General features: G+C 46.6%; 2 pseudogenes; one reads left to right on the top strand and one right to left on the bottom strand.

Annotated features, from left to right (window-relative positions):
* Positions 1–4817: 4817 nt before the first annotated feature.
* LOC149326357 (uncharacterized) lies at positions 4818–8119 on the bottom strand (annotated as a pseudogene).
* Positions 8120–12713: 4594 nt separating this feature from the next.
* Positions 12714–16054, top strand: LOC149326356 (uncharacterized; annotated as a pseudogene).
* The last annotated feature ends 1603 nt before the right edge of the window (positions 16055–17657 follow it).

Here is a 17657-nt window from a genome sequence, read left to right as displayed (position 1 = left end):
GCATCGACATCGCACAGTATAAGGGCCTCTGGAATATCGCCTGCATCGAAATTCAGCTGCTGCGGCTGGGCTCGAACCCTCGTCTTTCGGGACAGCAGCTGAGTGCCATAACCACTGATCCACCGTGGCGGGGCAAGCAAATTGTGGAAATGAAGGACGCCATAGTGGAGTGCTACAGATCTTGACCACCTCGGGTTCTTTATTGTGCGCTTATATCACAGGGTAGATAGTCGTTATTGCAGTTCGCCTCCATGGAAATGCAGCCACCAAAGCCAGTGGCCAACTTTGACATCAGCAACAGAATGCCAAAGCCACTGCAGCGGCTGCAAGAAATGAAGTTTGGTTTATGGGGTTAACGTTATAGCGCCCGGCGACACTATAAAGCGCAGGCGCTGAGATCGGCGTTCCCGCGATAGAAGAAAATAAAGAACGACAGCGCGTGCTCGGAGCGCACGCCCGGCACGGGAACTAGAAGCCTGCCACGCTGGTCATCTTGCTCTGGTGCTCCGCTGCGACCCCGCAAATCCTCAACAGTGGTGACCCGGCGAACCGTGCCTTCTATCCCAGCGGCGTCCTAGCATGGCGTACTGGCAGTACCCAAGTTTCGACCCGCCGCTCCCAGCGTTCCGGCCCGCAGGCGTCGACGGGTGGTTCGCCCAACTGGAGGCTGCGATGTACCTGAACGGTATTACCATCCAGCCGTTTAAACACGCAGTCCTTTGCGACATCCTCCCGCCCGACCTCCTGCGTCGGCTCACCACTCTACCTTTGGCTGCCGGCCATACAATGAGCTACGTGCGGCCGTCTTGGCTGATTTCGGCGCCTACTATGTTCCGCCGCCGCTCTACGATGCAGCAGACCCGTTTTCGCCGCGGCCAGCCTCTGGCCCTGCTCCGGCCTCGCTCGCGCCCACACAGCCTTCATCAGAACCCGGCCCGCCTCAACAGCCCCTCGCCGCTTCGCCGCCACTCCAGTCCAGCGTCTCCGGCCCAGCTTCTTTAGCACCGACCGCACCAGACGCTGCCGCATCGCTTCCGACAGCACATCCTGCTACTCCGGACACGCTAGCAGCACTGTGCGACGACTCCATAGCCCCAAGTCCGCAGTAATTCCCTCAGCAGCTAGGTGAGGTGCCTGGCCCACCGCGGTTTGCCACGTCAGCGAACTCAGCGACAGATGCGCCTCGCGCCACCATGTTCAGCGCCTCCGGCCATACCGCCTCCCATAAGGACGATACAGCGTCTTCGGCACAGCCCGGGGAGCAACTTCTCTCATCTGCAATAGTGCCGCCGTCAGTCGAGCTCTTCCTCGACGAGTGCCCCATTCCGCCAACTTCTGTGACCTACTGCGTAGCATCGCTGCCAGCCGAAAGCTCACCTCCCGCCTCACTGCTCATTCCGCCAAAGCCGTCAGTCACTGACCTGAGCGATCGTGCAAAAGGCGAAGTGAGATTGCCGCCACCGCAGCATATGCCATATACCAGCCCCACTACCCCGGCGGCCACACCGCCTGCCCAAGAGGCCGCACCCCAAGCCCCTAGTACTGTCAACCACTTCTCGGAGTCTGACCCTGGCATCTCGACACTGTCGCAGCAAGCGCCTGCTTTGGTGCCTGACTTGAGCAACCTTCACCAACGAATGGTAGAGCTACCCACACCGAGTAGTGCAGCCACTGTCCATCTACCAGCTGTGTCTGTTGCTGTCAGTCAGCCGTCTGATGTAGCAGCTTCAGCTCCACGGCCTGTCACTGCCACAACCTTCTTGCAGCCACCCACAGCCGACCATGCCCACCCGCAAATCAGCACTGGCCAGTTGCTCCGGACTGCCACTCTCGCTTCACCCAAGCACCTGGCATTGAGCCCAGGCACTTGCTCCGGCATCGTCACAGCCGTCACCGTTGTGTCGACGGTCCCACCACAGCTGCTGTCAGTCCATGGAGCCGTTTCGGCCGCTCCTGTGCTTGTGACCGCGTACACGGCGCGTCAGATCCCCATCGACATCAGCTGCAACGTTCCAACATCGATGACACTTGTGTCAGCGGTGACACTTGTGTCAGCGGGCAGCACTAGAGTCGGTGTCGGCCCGACCACGGCCTCCCCTGCCCCCGTCCGATGTCCGTTGTCAGCTCGGCACCCTGCATCATTCGCCCGTTGCGCAGCAGCCAGGCTCGTATGTAAATAATTATGTAAATAAGTTTCACCAAAGATACCACTAAACCCACTTGTTATCATTTTCCAAACTTCAAGTTCCATCTTTCCTTGGCTCAAACACACTACCCACTGGAGCCCGGGTTCGAGGTAGCCCCTGTCCCACAACAGTCCTTTCTTATCTCTGTGCTAAATACCTTGCAACCTACCACCTGCAGCATGGTCATGGTGCGTGTGCTCAGAAAAACCGACATGGCTGCACTATACTAATCCTTGTCGCAGCAAAGGAAATGTTACTGCTCTTTTTCATAGTTGCAACATAAAAAATTGCGCTGCAGTTTTAACATACACAGCTTGACTGGGATCGCACACAGAAAAGCATAACCTGATTTGGCAACGTACATATACCAGTCACCAGTGCTGCAGTTCAGTACACTGCTCTGAAGCAGTTGCCAACCACTAAATGCTGCTTACACAACACTTGTAGCCTATCAAGGTGCTCTCGCATAGTGCAATGACACTGAATGCAACATCTATGTGCTATGTGCCCAAGAATCTCTCGGCCGTATGAAAGGCGACCGACACACTTGCGCCATGCCTGTTGACAGTCTCATTTCACTGCGACACATAAGGGCATACGAGTGAAACTTTCAACTTCCCAAATGAGGTGTCTGACCCCCGGCTAAGAACAGGGATGTCCGCTTCGGTTTCCCCACTCTTTTTTCACAGGGACATATGTCCCTTATAGTACATAATACGTGTAGACAGAAAAACAATCTGTGCTGGCTATGTACAGGAAGCACATCTGAAATGCTTTGCTTCAGTACACTATGTGCTCATGCAGTTGCTACCACTGAATGCTGTTCGTACAATACCGGTAAGCCTGAGTCGCCTTGGGACGTTAAACCTGATAAACCAACCCGAATGCTACATTTATGTACAATGGGGGTTGGAATTTCTCGACTGTGAAATGTGATCAACACACATATGGAGAAATGGTCATATCAGGACAGTTAATGCGAGGGAAGACCGCTGATGGTGCCTCAAGGTAACAGATGGTACTTCCAGAGAAGTTTCACTTAGCACCGCTGCGGTGGCCTAGTCGTTTGAGCATCCGCCTCGCATGCGAGAGGTTCAGGGTTCGATCCCCCGAGCCGCCAGCTATCCACTCGTCATACAACGAGTGCAAGCTTTCCCCTGCCTGGTGCTCGGCTTCTTTAGGATGAAATGCTTGGGAAATGGGTCTTTGACCCCACCTTGTGCAATGAAAACTACCTTGTGCCGTGGCGCTCTTTGGCCAAAGCTGCCCTTGTGCCGTAAAAATCCATCACCACCACCACTTAGCAGTTGGTGACAGAGTGAGGCAGGTGGATGAGATTATGAGGTTTGTGGAGCCCATTACAGCTTAGATGATAAACCACAACTGTTGTGCGATGTCAGTGGATATTAGAGAACCCCCAGTGGCCTAAATTCCAAGCACTGTACTACGGTGTCCCTTACAGCTAGAGATGTGAAGGCCTGAAAAAACACTGCAATTTCGGAAAAAAAACGTTTTTTTTTCGTTTTTTTTCAGACGAGGGAAAATGGAAAAAAACATTGAAAATTTCACAACGCAATTTTAAGGTTTTACGATTGCTTGCTTTTAGTTTGTTTTTGTTTTTGCTTTGAAAACAATTACAGCGTGCATCTTTGAACGATTGGAGGGCAGTCGTCATCGCCGGTGCAGGTAGTGCCTTTTAAAAACGTTCGTGCTACGAGTACGCGGGTTGAATGCCAGTCACATATAAGATCCAGGCTTGACTTAAAAACACACTAATACTTGAACTCACGGCTGAAGTAGAACAAAACGGCTGCAAATTCTATAGCACTACACACACAGCATAAATAACATAGGCTGCTGTGCATGTAAGCGGTTTTAGCCACATACAAGCCTAGCTTTTTGATTTCCAACATAGCAGAGTACAGACCATCCGCAGGAATTTGGTACAGGACAGGGGTCTCCAGCGAAGCACGTGACCCCATCTACCTGGTGGCAAGGCCTTTACCCCAACCAGTCGCTAACTCGTCTGCCTTGCCGACTGCTGCAGATACCACCATCATACGCCAGCTGCGAACAAACTAGTCACGTTTCGGGAATGTCCATACAAGGATTCGCAACAGGCTTTCAGGGGAACGCGTTCGAAAGCTTGTGTATGTGCAGTCGAACCTAGCTGTGGACACAGCTTCAATCCATGCTGCTGCGCGTAGTGCCGCATCCAGCGACAGTGATTCTGAGTCCCATATGGAGTGACTTATAGATCAGTTTTCATGTTCCCTTTCTCGGTGCAATAGAACAAGAAGTTCGTTCCACAAATATGATATTTATACCTCCATATTCGCATGAAGTGCAAATCATTATTTATCTTCTCGGTGCAATAGAACCAGAAGTTCGTTTCACAATATGACATCTATAACTGCATATTCGACTGAACTTCGGAGCATTATTATTGATTGCAAATAAACCTGTTTTGTCATGTTTTGCAAAATTTCCAATTTTTCATGAAAAAAACCCTGAAAAGAACGGTTTTTTTCACGCCATTCAAATTTTCCTGGAATTTTACATCTCTATTTACAGCCCATGTGTCAATACATTAAACCTTTCATACCACCCGCTCGTATAGCACCTGCTACTTCAGCTGTTCTGTTCCTGCACTAGTGGATATTGGAAATTGCTGAGGTAAGCACATGTCTGTAGTACTGGATTGATAATGTCAGTCATTGTGATGAGGTATCCACCATCCAAAATATGAAATTCCTTGATCCCTCTGATGACGCGCTCGATGTGTACGCGAGCGCTGGCAATGCTTCTGGTCATCGAAACATCACCAGTGTTCATCTGACCTAATGAGGGCCTATTAAATGGCGGCATATGTGCCGTTACCCCGGGAGGTAGAAGGTCAAAAATGTTGAATCCTTTATCCATCATTATTGCATCACCGGGTTTGAAAATATCTAGCAGTTTGCTTTTTAGAACGAAATCCCTGTCAGAAATTGACCCCCCCCCCCAAACATATGAGACAAAGCAGACATAGCCGTCTGGTGTGGCACCTACAAGCACTTTAACTGTGTTGCCATGCTTATAGGGCGAGAAAGTTTGGCGCTGTGCATCCACTGATGACGGTGTCTGCAACCTGATCTCTGTGCCATCAATGACCATGCGCGTGTCCCGAAAGATTAAAAATTGTTTCGGAAGATTTTGCTGCACTTCAGCTAGCGATGGCACACGGGTAATTGCACGCAAGGCTTTGTGCATAAACAGCACCCACTTAGAAAAGGTCTTGCTCACCTAAGATTGGGTCATGCCAAAATTGCGTGCAAGTTCCTTAACGGGCATCCCTGTTCGAAGCCTTACCAGCACCATGAAAAAAATCATCGCTGCTGCCAAGTGCGCGTGATGGCCCTTTGGATGACTGAGGCATGGCACTGTTCAGAGCAGTGTACAGCCCTTTGAAAACTTCATATGAAGGCAGCCCCGTATAATATTTACATTCACCAGGCTGCTGAAGTGTACTACTGGTCAGCAGCCTTTCTTTCACACACTCGTACTGCTGCTTCCAAAATGCAGCCATGCCTTGCGACTTGGCAAGGGCTGCTTTTGTGGCTGCCATTTCTTTGCGCACATCTGCAGCCTCAATAGCTGCGGGAAGGTGAACCAATGTCACCGAAGCCTCTGGGGAAAAAAGAAAGAAAACAGGCACCGTCTAGCAATGAGAACACACCACAGCTTACAAACCCTTCGTGGAGAGAGAGATCACATGTCATAAATATCAAAAGTCATGCAGAGTAAGTGCACTATTGAAGGCTGTACTGTGCTCACATGATGAAGTAAAGTTTTACTGTGACAAAAAACAAGGCATATTATGAAAGATGACTGAGGCACAGGCTATCACTGCTTAATTTTGCTACCTGTGCACATAAATGGTCTAATACTAAGAGCTATTTGTGATAGTTTTAACAAAAACAATGAATCAACCTTACTAGTAACAATGAATGCATTGACGTGCATAGGTCGGCAAACTCACTGGGGCTCATTTCAAATCATGATCCGAGTTGTGAGTCCGCGCTCACATTCAGATCGTGATCCGAGTCCTGTTCAGTCCGGTAGAACACGAGTTTCCTGTGCACTCATAATACTGACTGCTCTTCTGGTTGAGATGATGTAGAGCAACTTCACTGTTTTATGGTATATAATTTTTGTGAAACTGCACCCTAGAACATTACTAAAAGATGAGTGATTAGTCTCCATGCTTGGTCTCGTCAGATATTGGCTGTGGCTTGCTATATAGTGGTTCCTCTAGTTCTCCCTTGCTTGTTTTTTTAATTGGTTGGCGAACACATGCAGCAGCCTTAGATCTTTACATCCCGCGAGGGCGTGCCTACTGGCTAGCTGCAGTTGAGAGCTCATCGCATAACTGCGTTTTTAACCCCTTTTTTGCCATTTTAGGCGCATAACTCCGGCCGTTCGGCGTACAAACGCCTGAGCTCTCCGATGTGTGGGCTTATAGGAGTCTGAGTCTAGGTGACCCTGGGTGAGCCATTAGTTGAAATGTGCAAGTGAGCCCTAATGAGTGAGCACAGATGGAGTCATTAGTCGAAATGAGTTGAGTCCAAGCAGGTCATGAGTTGCAATGAGTGAGCCCAGGTGAGGCATTGCTGCAGTTTATGAACAATTTCTCCGCTAAAGACATACACCGTCCTCATAGTCTACAAAGAGTACACTATCGGATATTAATTAAATTACCGGCCCCACTGTTTCTTGCTAGCAGCTGCCGTTGCACAAGCCTTCTTCCAGAATACCTCCATCAGTACAATACAGTCTGCACAACCACATCTTGTAACACAGAGCTGAACTAGAGGTCGATCCATCAAATGAAAACATGGTTTTACATACTTTGCGGCAGGATTTTTTTTCAGTAATGAGCCAAAATGGCAGTATGCTGCACAGAACCCGAAAAAAGGCAAGGAAGTTCCATAATCCCACATTTAGGCATTTGTCATGACCTGGGGTTCTTTAACGTGCACTGACATCGCACAGTACACGGGCCTCTGGCATTTCACCTGCATTGAAATTCGATCGCCGCGGCCGGGATCGAACCCGCGTCTTTCGGGCCAGCAGCCGAGCGCCGTAGCCACTGAGCCACCGCGGCGGGGCACAGATAGTAGACATGATTCCGGAGTGCTGCAGATGACTTTCCATACCTTCCTCAGCTGATAAGCACGCACTGTGCACTTCAGATGAAGGCAGCGTGGACCCTTCCATTGACAGGGTGGGGTGGCACTGCTGTGGTACTGGTGTAACCGCCCTTGGAGGGATGTCTTCAGCGGCATTCTCAATGAGTGCAAAACTAGCCTCATTGCTCACTTCAGCAGCTGTCGACAAAAACGTTTGCAGTTTTAGACTTTCCGTTTAGCAAGTTCATTTTTTCTTGTTTCATCATACTTTCTCATCTTTTTGTTTTTGGTCTTTTTAGGTAATTTATCTAAGCTCCACTAAGAACATGAACATATGTAGCTAAAGTTCACATTTCCACTGTGATGCAGACGTTAGGATCATTAAAGACATGGAGTTAGTGCAAAACTGCATTTCTACAACCAATGAAAAATGTTGAATTTTGCATAAACATGCAAAATTTTTGACAATTGCTTTCCCAAAAAAGAAGTTTCTTTTATGAAGCACTTGTGTATTTTTGAGACACTGGAGCTTACGAGAAAATAATATTTTACAGGCTGTAGCAAGTGGTATCTAGATTAAGAAGTAGGCATACTGCCGTGCAGGACTAACCTGGAGCTGAGAGGCATTTCAGGAGCTGCTCCTGCAGCTTCATGTTTAGCTGCATTGGCATTTTCTCTCTTGAGGGCTTCCAGCTCCTCTTTGAGTGCATTGCTTTCTGCGAGTGCCACAATGTCCTCATTGGCACTCCTTTTGGCAGCCATCCTCAACTGTTTCACCTTTCTTTTTGACTAGAATTGAAGCAGAGGCATAACCAATATAAATGAAGCAAATGTGTATCATGCGCAAGTCATCGTGCACTTCGCATATAATCAGCACACTCGCATTTGTTTGACCACTGCAAGGAGACTCGCCCACTTGCCACAAGTACATTAGGCATTTCCTCATCCATAACACGGTACTGTTGGCCACAAACGTTTGCAGGATCTGCGATGCGTGGCGGGGCGAAGCAAAACTACATTGCTGCGTGATATGCCATAACAGAGCATAGTATCCAGACTCACGTGAACCTCAACACCACGCTCTGTGATGGCAGATGGCACAGCAATGCAGTTTCGCAGATCCTGCAAACTTTTGCGCTTCACAGTTCATGCTCCCGATACATGCTAGGAATAATAGCAATGCCAGAAGGAGTGCATATGACTGTATATATGACTGCATTAAGCCTAAGAATCGGCAGGTCTACAAATGGCAACAAGTTCCTGTCCAGAGGTTCCCTTGTAAAGCTTCAGCAGTGCTTCGATGTGACTGTGAAGCTGGCATAGTCAATGTCAAGTCCTTCACGACTCTGAGCTAAAGCTGCTTCTTACTTGGTCGCTCTTTACAGCAGCAACTTAAATGGTCCAAACAGCTATATCATACAATTCTTTCCATATGCATTTCCAAGTATAGATGCATGAACTAAACAAATACCAGAAAAATGCACTACATCACTCATATAGGCTTTTCCTACAACTGCACGCTCTGTTTACCACGGCTGTGATTATACACACGCCCGCATGGCAACATGCTGCTTGCTCTAAGACTTGCACATGTTTCAATAATTTAACACTAGCCAACATTTCCATAAAAAAGAGCAAACATATTCAGAATGACCAGGAAGATAGCAAGGGCCCTGCAGTGGCATCAATGAAAATTGCATATACCTGGGTTGCACCAAAGTCATAGCTGCCGCCATGTTTGAGATTAGATGCATGCCAGAAACCTGCAAATTTTTCTAATCCATTTTTCATTACCTGCCCCAATCTGCATTGCAGAAGCTCTCCCTTAGACTCTATATTGTGGCACCCATGACATCGCATGAAACCCATGTATACATACTACCAACATGACAATTCCTGAACGGAACATGCAGTTTCCAACACGCACATTTTCTGGTGGCCCCTGCCGCTTCAGCTTTGCATGCTGCGCCTTGTCTATGATGAATGAGTCCATTTCTTCTTTGGACTCTGAAATAAATTTCAATGAACACTTGTTTCTCGTAGTAACGACCAGGCCACACAACACTCGTGCTGCTACATCTCAGTGCTCACACTCGTATGCTTGTGTTTTCCCCAAGTGTCCAGTGTCCACATAATTACACTCGCATGCTGCAGTGTTTTTCTCAAGCATCCACATAATTTATGTTCAGCCTAGTGGTGCTGATGAGCTAACATTTTTAAAAGCACGGAAAAGATGAGAAGACAACATGAGTGCACGGAATGCAGCATATAATAGCTGACATTGTTGTGCAGTGTATTTCATAATACAACACCAGACGGGCAAATACTGCAGAGCTTTACAGTGTATGTAAACACACAGAATTAAAAAGAAAACAGGTCTAACCATTCTGCAGTCTCCCCGAAACCACGGCAAATTAATGGGCACGGGATTTCGGTACATCGAACATCAAACATGCAGTACACTTGGAGCGCACAAGCGGTAAAAAGAAAGTGGAAGAAGGCGAAAAACGTTCGAGAAACAACGCACACGTGTGGTTGGGCTAGTCGGTGGAGATTCATTCTTTCTTTGTTTATTTTAACATCAGATATACAAAACGTTTGCAAAAACTGCTGGGCCAATAGCCGAAGCTAGTATAGGCCCAATGTACACATTTCGACAACATGAAAGAGAAAACAGCGTTGACAAAGGACATGAAGGCGGCGCCCTTTGTTTTGATTCGTGTCCACCGAGCAAACCCATGTGAGCAGACAGGCGGCAGATGCTTGCCGACATGTTTTGCAGCAATAGTTCACGGCACAGGGATAAAAAAAAATAAACTTGCATCAGGGTCTTCAGGACAGTTCTGCTTACCTGACATGTGCAGTATTTCAGCGTCGTAGTACCCTCCGCTGGTTTTTTGGTCGCCCTCCCAATATACACTGTAGGTTACCCCGGCGCTAAAATCGTGCACATTGGCCTGGCGAAACCCTCTCACATGCCGAGATTTGGCAATTTTCTTCAGATTGTCTTCCAAGAACTTTACGTACACGTAATACTCCATTTGTCCGGGCAGTTACGCTACCAAAACTATCATCAAAACAAACGACGGAGTTTACGGAGTTCCACGCTCGAGCCTCCTTGGTGCTATAGCTCTATGTCTTGATGCGCCCACGCCGCCTAGGCTTGCTGGATAGCTCATTATTTATACTGCTGGAGGTGGCGCTGTTTAGTAAGATGCGCAAAGAATTCCGTAAGTATTCTATCCGCGCACAAAACAGCGTATTACGATACGTTCGGTCTAATTTTTTCTGTGATCTTAGGTTAACAGGTACGGTAAGAGATTATTATTACCATTTCCCTTCATTATCTGGAAATGTCTAGAAAGACAGAAGCTCTTCTCACGTGCCTGTCAGCCACCAACTCTCCGTATGTCCGCTTTACAATTTCGGGTGAAAACAAACCGCCAAATAAGTTATTTAATGTATTGGACGCTTATTCGGCGATTGCTTCTTTGCCGGCTGGCGTTTCGCGATGAGAATGGAGAGAGGGCGGACTTTCGTCTCGGGCGCCCATTCCAGCTTGAAAAGCACTTTTTCGGCTGAATTTCTTGCTGAAGTAACATTTTCTACCTGGCATTGGGAGAGGTACGAGATGGGGTGAACTGGAAGTGTAAATATTTCTGAAAAAATTATTCCAGATGAACATGATTTCCGGTGAATGACATTTTGTAGCTGGATATACATGTGATTCAAGTTGGAATCGAACGGTTTCCAGGTGGATGAGCAGGATTTACTGATCAATAATCCAGCTGATAACGGAATCTTAATCCCAGGCAGTCCAAAGTGCCACGTCCAGCGCGAATATTAAGAATAGCGGTCGCAGAATGAGCACGTCGACCATATTTATAGGCCGCTGTGTAGGGCACTGCAAGAAATTCACTGCCAGCCTCACACCATCGAGTAACTATAACAGCATTGGCTGCAATGAACCAGAATGAATTACATATAGTTCTCGCTGTCATATTTGAAGCTATAGAAATCCCATAAAAAGGAACTGCACTCAATATGCCCCAACTCAAAATTAGGTCGAAATAATCCAGTCACTCTGAGAAGAGCTTATTTGGTGAAAAAAAAAGCTTTGCGTTCATTTTATACGAACAGCTAAGTGTAATAAACCGTACGTATGACAAACCCAGAAACTCAGGTATGGATTTAAGTAGAAATCTGGCGCTCCCTGACCCCCCCAGCCAATAAAGAAAAATTACGTAGGAAGACCATGCCGAACCCCATTTTTTCGACGAAAAATATCCAAGAAGTACACATGTCAAATGACCTTCGCCGATCCCTGCGTCCAAGATTGACCGTAAATTACAGTCCCGCAAATGGTGTATTTTTCTGTGGTCGCCTAAATTTTACTGTCTGTGATATTTCTTCACTTTTACCAGTTAACAGCAACGGAAACAAAGATCTCAGTAAAGGAAGCCAAAATAAATGGTAAAGGTCGCGGAAGCAAAAGGCATGAAGATCGCTGATTACAATTAAAGGAAAGCCGCTGTGATGGTTAAAGGAGTATATGCATCTAACTTATAGGTGCGTGCTGTCTTGTTTGTAATGATGCGCAAGACATTGCTGTACATGGATTATTGCGTGGTGTTCTCTTACGAGCGCTAAATAATTTATAATCAAATTTCTTTCTCGTGCTATTTCGGTTTCAACAGCCTATAGCGATGGTTGTGACGCCAACGTGTGTTTATAGCTAACAAGGCAAGAGCGGGGCCTAAAGCTGGTCCTTCGTCGTGCAGATATCGTGCTTACTGAAACTGATAACTGTTCCCATTCTGTGCATGTGCTGTATGTGTCAGTTGTCTGCACTGTGCTTATAGTTCACAGGTCACGGGAGACATGAAAAAACTGCGATATGTTGATTAGTCGTTTTACTTCACTACAATGCAGTCTGCTTCAAGAATCGGAATGACAATGAATGTAGAAGCAGAGATCATATTGCAGTTTTTTCATGCCTCGCGCGTGACCTATAAGCCACCTTGACGATGCAGTCTTCGTTCGGCTGTTGAAACCGAAACCGAAACAGCATGACAAAACACTTTCTTGTTCGCAGATCTGCAATATCTACTGCAAAGAAAGAAGAACTGCGAATAACGATCATTTATGCTTATATTAATTAAAAAAAAAGTATTGTTTTGAGAGTACAGTGGTGCAAAGCGGCGGCGTGGTGGTTACGTAACTGTGGAGGCCGAGACCACGCGTGCTCTCTCTCGTGCCCCGCTCGTGCCTCGTTTGTAGTTACTGTTAGCTGCATAGCTGCAGTACTCGGATTGAAAGCTTTCTTTTACCAGCAGGCCGTGCACTTTATCGCAGCATGCCTCCTAAAAAACGGTACCTTGCTTATTTTGAGCCCGGTACGTCGTCGTCAGCGAAAGTTCCGCGGCAAACCGTGTGGAGCCAGCGGCAAAGGGAACCGTCGAATGAAGTTTCAGAGGTGAGCCGTTGTGCATGGCACGTTTCCAAAGACGCCCGCTACCCCCTAATTTCTCCCTCTACTCCTTGGGCCGTACCATGGCCGTACCTTGGGCTTCTACGAGAAAAAAAAATCGATGCACAGAGGCAAGTAAGCCTGTTTACAGCGTGTCCTGGGGCCCGCACCGAAGCGAGGCGAGTGCATATTTGAGGGATGGGGCCGGATTTAAGAGGCAGGGGTGAATTGGTGAGGTCCGTTTGCGAAGTGAATACAAACAATGAAAAAATCGTCCCAGCTACTCCCGGTTCCAAATTTCTCCCACGCACTGCCTTCTGCATAGCTATTGTCCTGCATTCGTGCATCGTTTATTTGCTAATCTATTTGTGCTGCGACATTGCGTATTGCACAGCATTACCGTGAGATCAGCGCGTGCTTTGTATGAACGCGTCCTAAGCGCATAAAATGACAATTACGAAAGGTATTAGTGATTTCTCGTGGTTATAATATTGCCAGCGTAGACTGGCTGTTCTGCATATGCACTGCAGTCGGCTGTGTGTCCGATGGAACTAGTTTAACGTGTTGGTCGTTATATATTCGTTTTTTTTGCTGCATCACGAAGGCAACGAAGGCAGAGCTTGCACAGTTTAGTAAATGATAGATGTAGCTGCCTCGAAGCGTGTAAAAGCTGCTAGCAGACTATCCCTACATGCAGCCGTGCGCGCTGCACGTCTCAACACATCGCACTGCATACGCATAGAAAGCATCCGACCGTTTACATTATTTTGGTTGTACTTCATGCGAAAACACGCTGCGAAGCAGAACAGAGTCGACGTCTAGTTGGTCTTGCGATGATGCAATACAATCAGCGGTGTTGCAGTGGAAATAAATTAGTGTTAGAAGCGAATTAACAGTGACTGCCGTGAAGCAAGCAAGCAGGGGGAGAAATTTGGAACGTGAAGTAGCTGTAGCAGACGACTTTCCCATGAGCCTCTGCGCTGACTCTGGAAACGCACCTCACCCGCTGAAGGGGGGCAATCTATCCCCCTCCACAAGCCTGAAATTTTGCGTAGGAAAACTTTGCGTACCCCATTTTTCCGAAGAAAAAAAATCTCCCAGTACCCAGTTCAAATGGTTTGCCCCCCCCCCCCCCCCCCACACGCACACTCTGATGTACTGCCCTTTGCTCCAGACTTTTCGTGTAGGTTTTGAGGTGTTCAGAGGCAATTCTTGCATTCAAGCGAAGCCACATAGATATGTGCACTTAGACTTGCTGTGGTGGCTAAGTGGTTAGGTGCTTGGCAGCTGAGCCCGAAAATGCATGTTTGGTTTCTTGTGGGCCCTTTTTGATAGTTTAATGTTAGCTGCCTTTGAACCATGCAAATGTGGTATTATGAGAAAATGTATTATTTTATTTGCCTATGTTTCCTGCCCACTCAGTTGTGCTAATGCTTGTTCTATGCATGGGCTTATGCCGCTGTTGAGCAACTCTATTTTAAAAAATATTAGCGTCTCTTGTTGTTGTCTGCCTTGTCTGACTGTTGTGAAATCATGCTCAACGAACCTGACAATGCTGAATTGCAAGGCGACTTGCCGTACTTTCACTCTTGGTCCTACTTTTTGACACTTTCCCATATAACATTTAAAGGAGTATAGAGACCAAATTTTGGTTGGCTATGTTTTCTTGTTTGTAACGGTGCGTTATACATTACTATACATGGAAGACCATGAGGTATTTGGCTACAGCTGCCAAATAATTAATGATCAAATTTCATCTCATCTGATTCGGCTTCTGTTCCAAAAGCAGAGCGATGGCTACGATGTCAGTTCAGTATAGGTCACATGAGGCATGAAGACAGCTGCAGTATAATCGCTGCTGCTTCGTTCATGGTGATTCTGCTGCTGTGGTGGCTCAGTGTTTATGGTTCTCGACTGTTGACCTAAAATGCGGGGGTTCAGTCCCAGCCACTATGATCACATTTCAATGGAGGTGAAATGCTAGAGTCTCATGTGTTGCGCGATGTCAGTACACATTCAAGAACCCCAGGTGGGTGAAATTATCTGGAGCCCTCCACTATGGCATCCATCATAGCCGGGGTCGCTTTAGGACACCACAACTCCCATGAACCATGCACCAAACCCATTGCCATTCCAGCTCTTGCGGCAAGCTGACTTTAGCATCGCAGTGAATTAAAATTACGAAGCAGTGATTATGTTGCACTTTTTATTTATGTCTCATGTGACTTATATTGACCTTTCACGTCGTAGCCATTACTTGACTGTTGAAGCTTGAACAGGTGAGATAGGAAATTCGATTATAAATTATTTAGTGATTGTAGGTTGATGTCACATGATGGTCCATGTATACTAATCTCTTATGGATCATTATAAAGAAAATACATACAACCTGTGATGAAAATATTAAAATGTGGAGGGAATCGGAATGATGTTCATGCAGAATGATACCAGTTCGGGGTATACATGAACAGGTTGCAGTCATTCACTTGAATACTGGTGTTTTTTCTTCTGTTGCTGATGGTGCCTTTCCAATGTTTTTTGTAGCAAACTGAAGATGAGGTGCATGGCAACGCCTCTACAGGTCATCCCAATTTGGATGATGAGCCTTCAAGCCAGCATCTTGATGACAGCATTTCTGATGCACATTTGCCAAGGCTTGATGAGGACACCGATGGGCTTGATAACCATGTGCTAGAGGACCCCGACGAAGACTTGTCGGAATTTATAAGAGTGAACTCTGAGTCGAGACTTCCACACCAGAACACTACCCACCTGCAGGCGATGCTGCTTGTATTAATATTTGTTGTTGCTGCTGGTCTTCCTTGGACACAAGTGGACAGCGTGTTGAAGCTGTTGAATGCGTTGCTTGGCCAGAGCGTCTTCCCATCGACAAAATATGGTTTCAGGAAGTTATGGGATTTGCACAAATCAAGGATGGTGGAAGTCCATACATACTGCCCAACGTGTCAGTGCCTGACATCAAGCTGCGGCCAAGATTTCCAGCGCTGCGCGAATTGTGCAGCCACGACGACTATGGCACAGCTGGTGAAAAGGAAGCTTTTTCATAACTGTCGACCTCAAGTGTCAGCTACAGTGTTTCGTAAAGAAGTTTGGGGATATAGTTGGCGCAAACCTCCAGAAACTGACAGCTGAATCTCATCAGGGAGCATATAAGGATATCACAGATGGCCAGCTGTACAGAAAGGTCCGCCATGAAAGGAACATGAATTGGAGTGACCTGACTGTTACCGCTAACAGCGATGGATCGCCAGTATTTAAGCCGCGCAAAGGGTCAGTCTGGCCAATTCAAGTAGCGCTTAATGAGCTCCCTCTTCCCTACCGATGGAAGAACATCCTCATCGGCGCCATTTGGTTTGGCAAAGGTCACCCACCTACTCACCTCTACTTGAAGACATTTGTCGAGAAATTCCACGCTATGGGCAACTTCACATGGTCATTTGCTGGCAAAGTTGTGCAGTCAACAGTGAATGTGTTGTGCTTTTGTGTTGACTCGCCAGCTCGCGCTTCACTGCTGAATGCTAAGCAGTACAACGGATACTATGGCTGTTCTTGGTGCCTTCAAAAAGGAACGCTTGTTGATGGTACGAATTGTTTCAGTCATATTACAAGCTTTGCCTCACCTGCTTTCTGCACACTGTACAGCTCTATAATTTTGTTGCTTAAATGCATTCACATGCAACAAGTTTGACTAGGTAAAAACGTAGCGCAAAGAGACAAGAACACAGAAAGACAGACAACACACGGCACTGTGTGTTGTAGCGCCGTGTGTTCTCTGTCTTTCTCTGTTCTTGTTTCTACGCTACCTTTTTACCTTTCAAATATGAACCAACAAGCCCAAGCATATACCCTTCTCAAGTTTGACTATTTACTGGTATCCCATGGGGTTGGTCTCAACTGTTACCGGTATAAAAATACTGGTCCATATCAGTTTGAACCAGGTTGTGTTCTAATGCAATAACAATAACTTGGTGATGCAGGGCCATGATGATGATGTGACAATCTGTGCTTCCCCATAAAAGCACTGAAACAAGTTTCACTTGTGAAGAATTATCACCCATATGTGGGAGAGAGAGACTTGAAGATGGTATGGCAGAGAAAAGGATGGCAAAGTTACTTGATTGTGACAGCTGTAACTCTGGTGCTTAGTCTTTTAAATAAATTTTTCTGTTCACATATTCCAGAGACTGAGACTGAAAAACTGCCAGGGTATAGCAGTTTCCGACCTTAGGGATCACGGGTCTTCTTAAACTCCTCATAAGTATTCTGAAACTAAAGGCTGTTGTGAGATGCTTAGTTTGCTTTCTAGCATGCATAATAAAGGAAGCACATTTTGCACGTTGGTGAGCAGTCACATTTAGCTTTGTGTTTACCGCGCGAAATATGTGCAGATATGCACAGGGCACTTCTTTCTAGCTACAAGGAGATTGGGTGCTGTTAATTATGTGAGCAAAATGTCTTTGCTGTCTGTTTAAACTGTTGTGATATTTTTATTGCCTCATGATCCAAGACTTAACAGGTGTGAAGACTGGAATCACAGTTGTCACCTGTGATGCACATGTATGGATTCAGAATGGAAAAAATTGTCACTTGAAAGTTCTATCTTGCACAAGCACTCTTGTAAACTTGTGTTCCTCTTCCTGCATAAGCTGTGCACATAAAAGGTCAGAAAGATTAACTATGCCGGTCAGATTCCGTGGTGATCATAATAATTCAGAGCTTTTCATTAGCATCTCTCATATCCTAGGTCTACCTCTTGGAATTTGGGTTCTGCAGTGAAAAATAGGGTATGCAAGCTCCACATGTTGACCT

This window comes from Amblyomma mixtum, chromosome 10, assembly GCF_055824585.1.
Source record: "Amblyomma mixtum isolate Tamu chromosome 10, ASM5582458v1, whole genome shotgun sequence".
Lineage (NCBI taxonomy): Eukaryota > Metazoa > Arthropoda > Arachnida > Ixodida > Ixodidae > Amblyomma > Amblyomma mixtum.
Note: the sequence above shows the minus strand (reverse complement) of the source record. Positions and strands in the feature narration are given on the sequence as shown.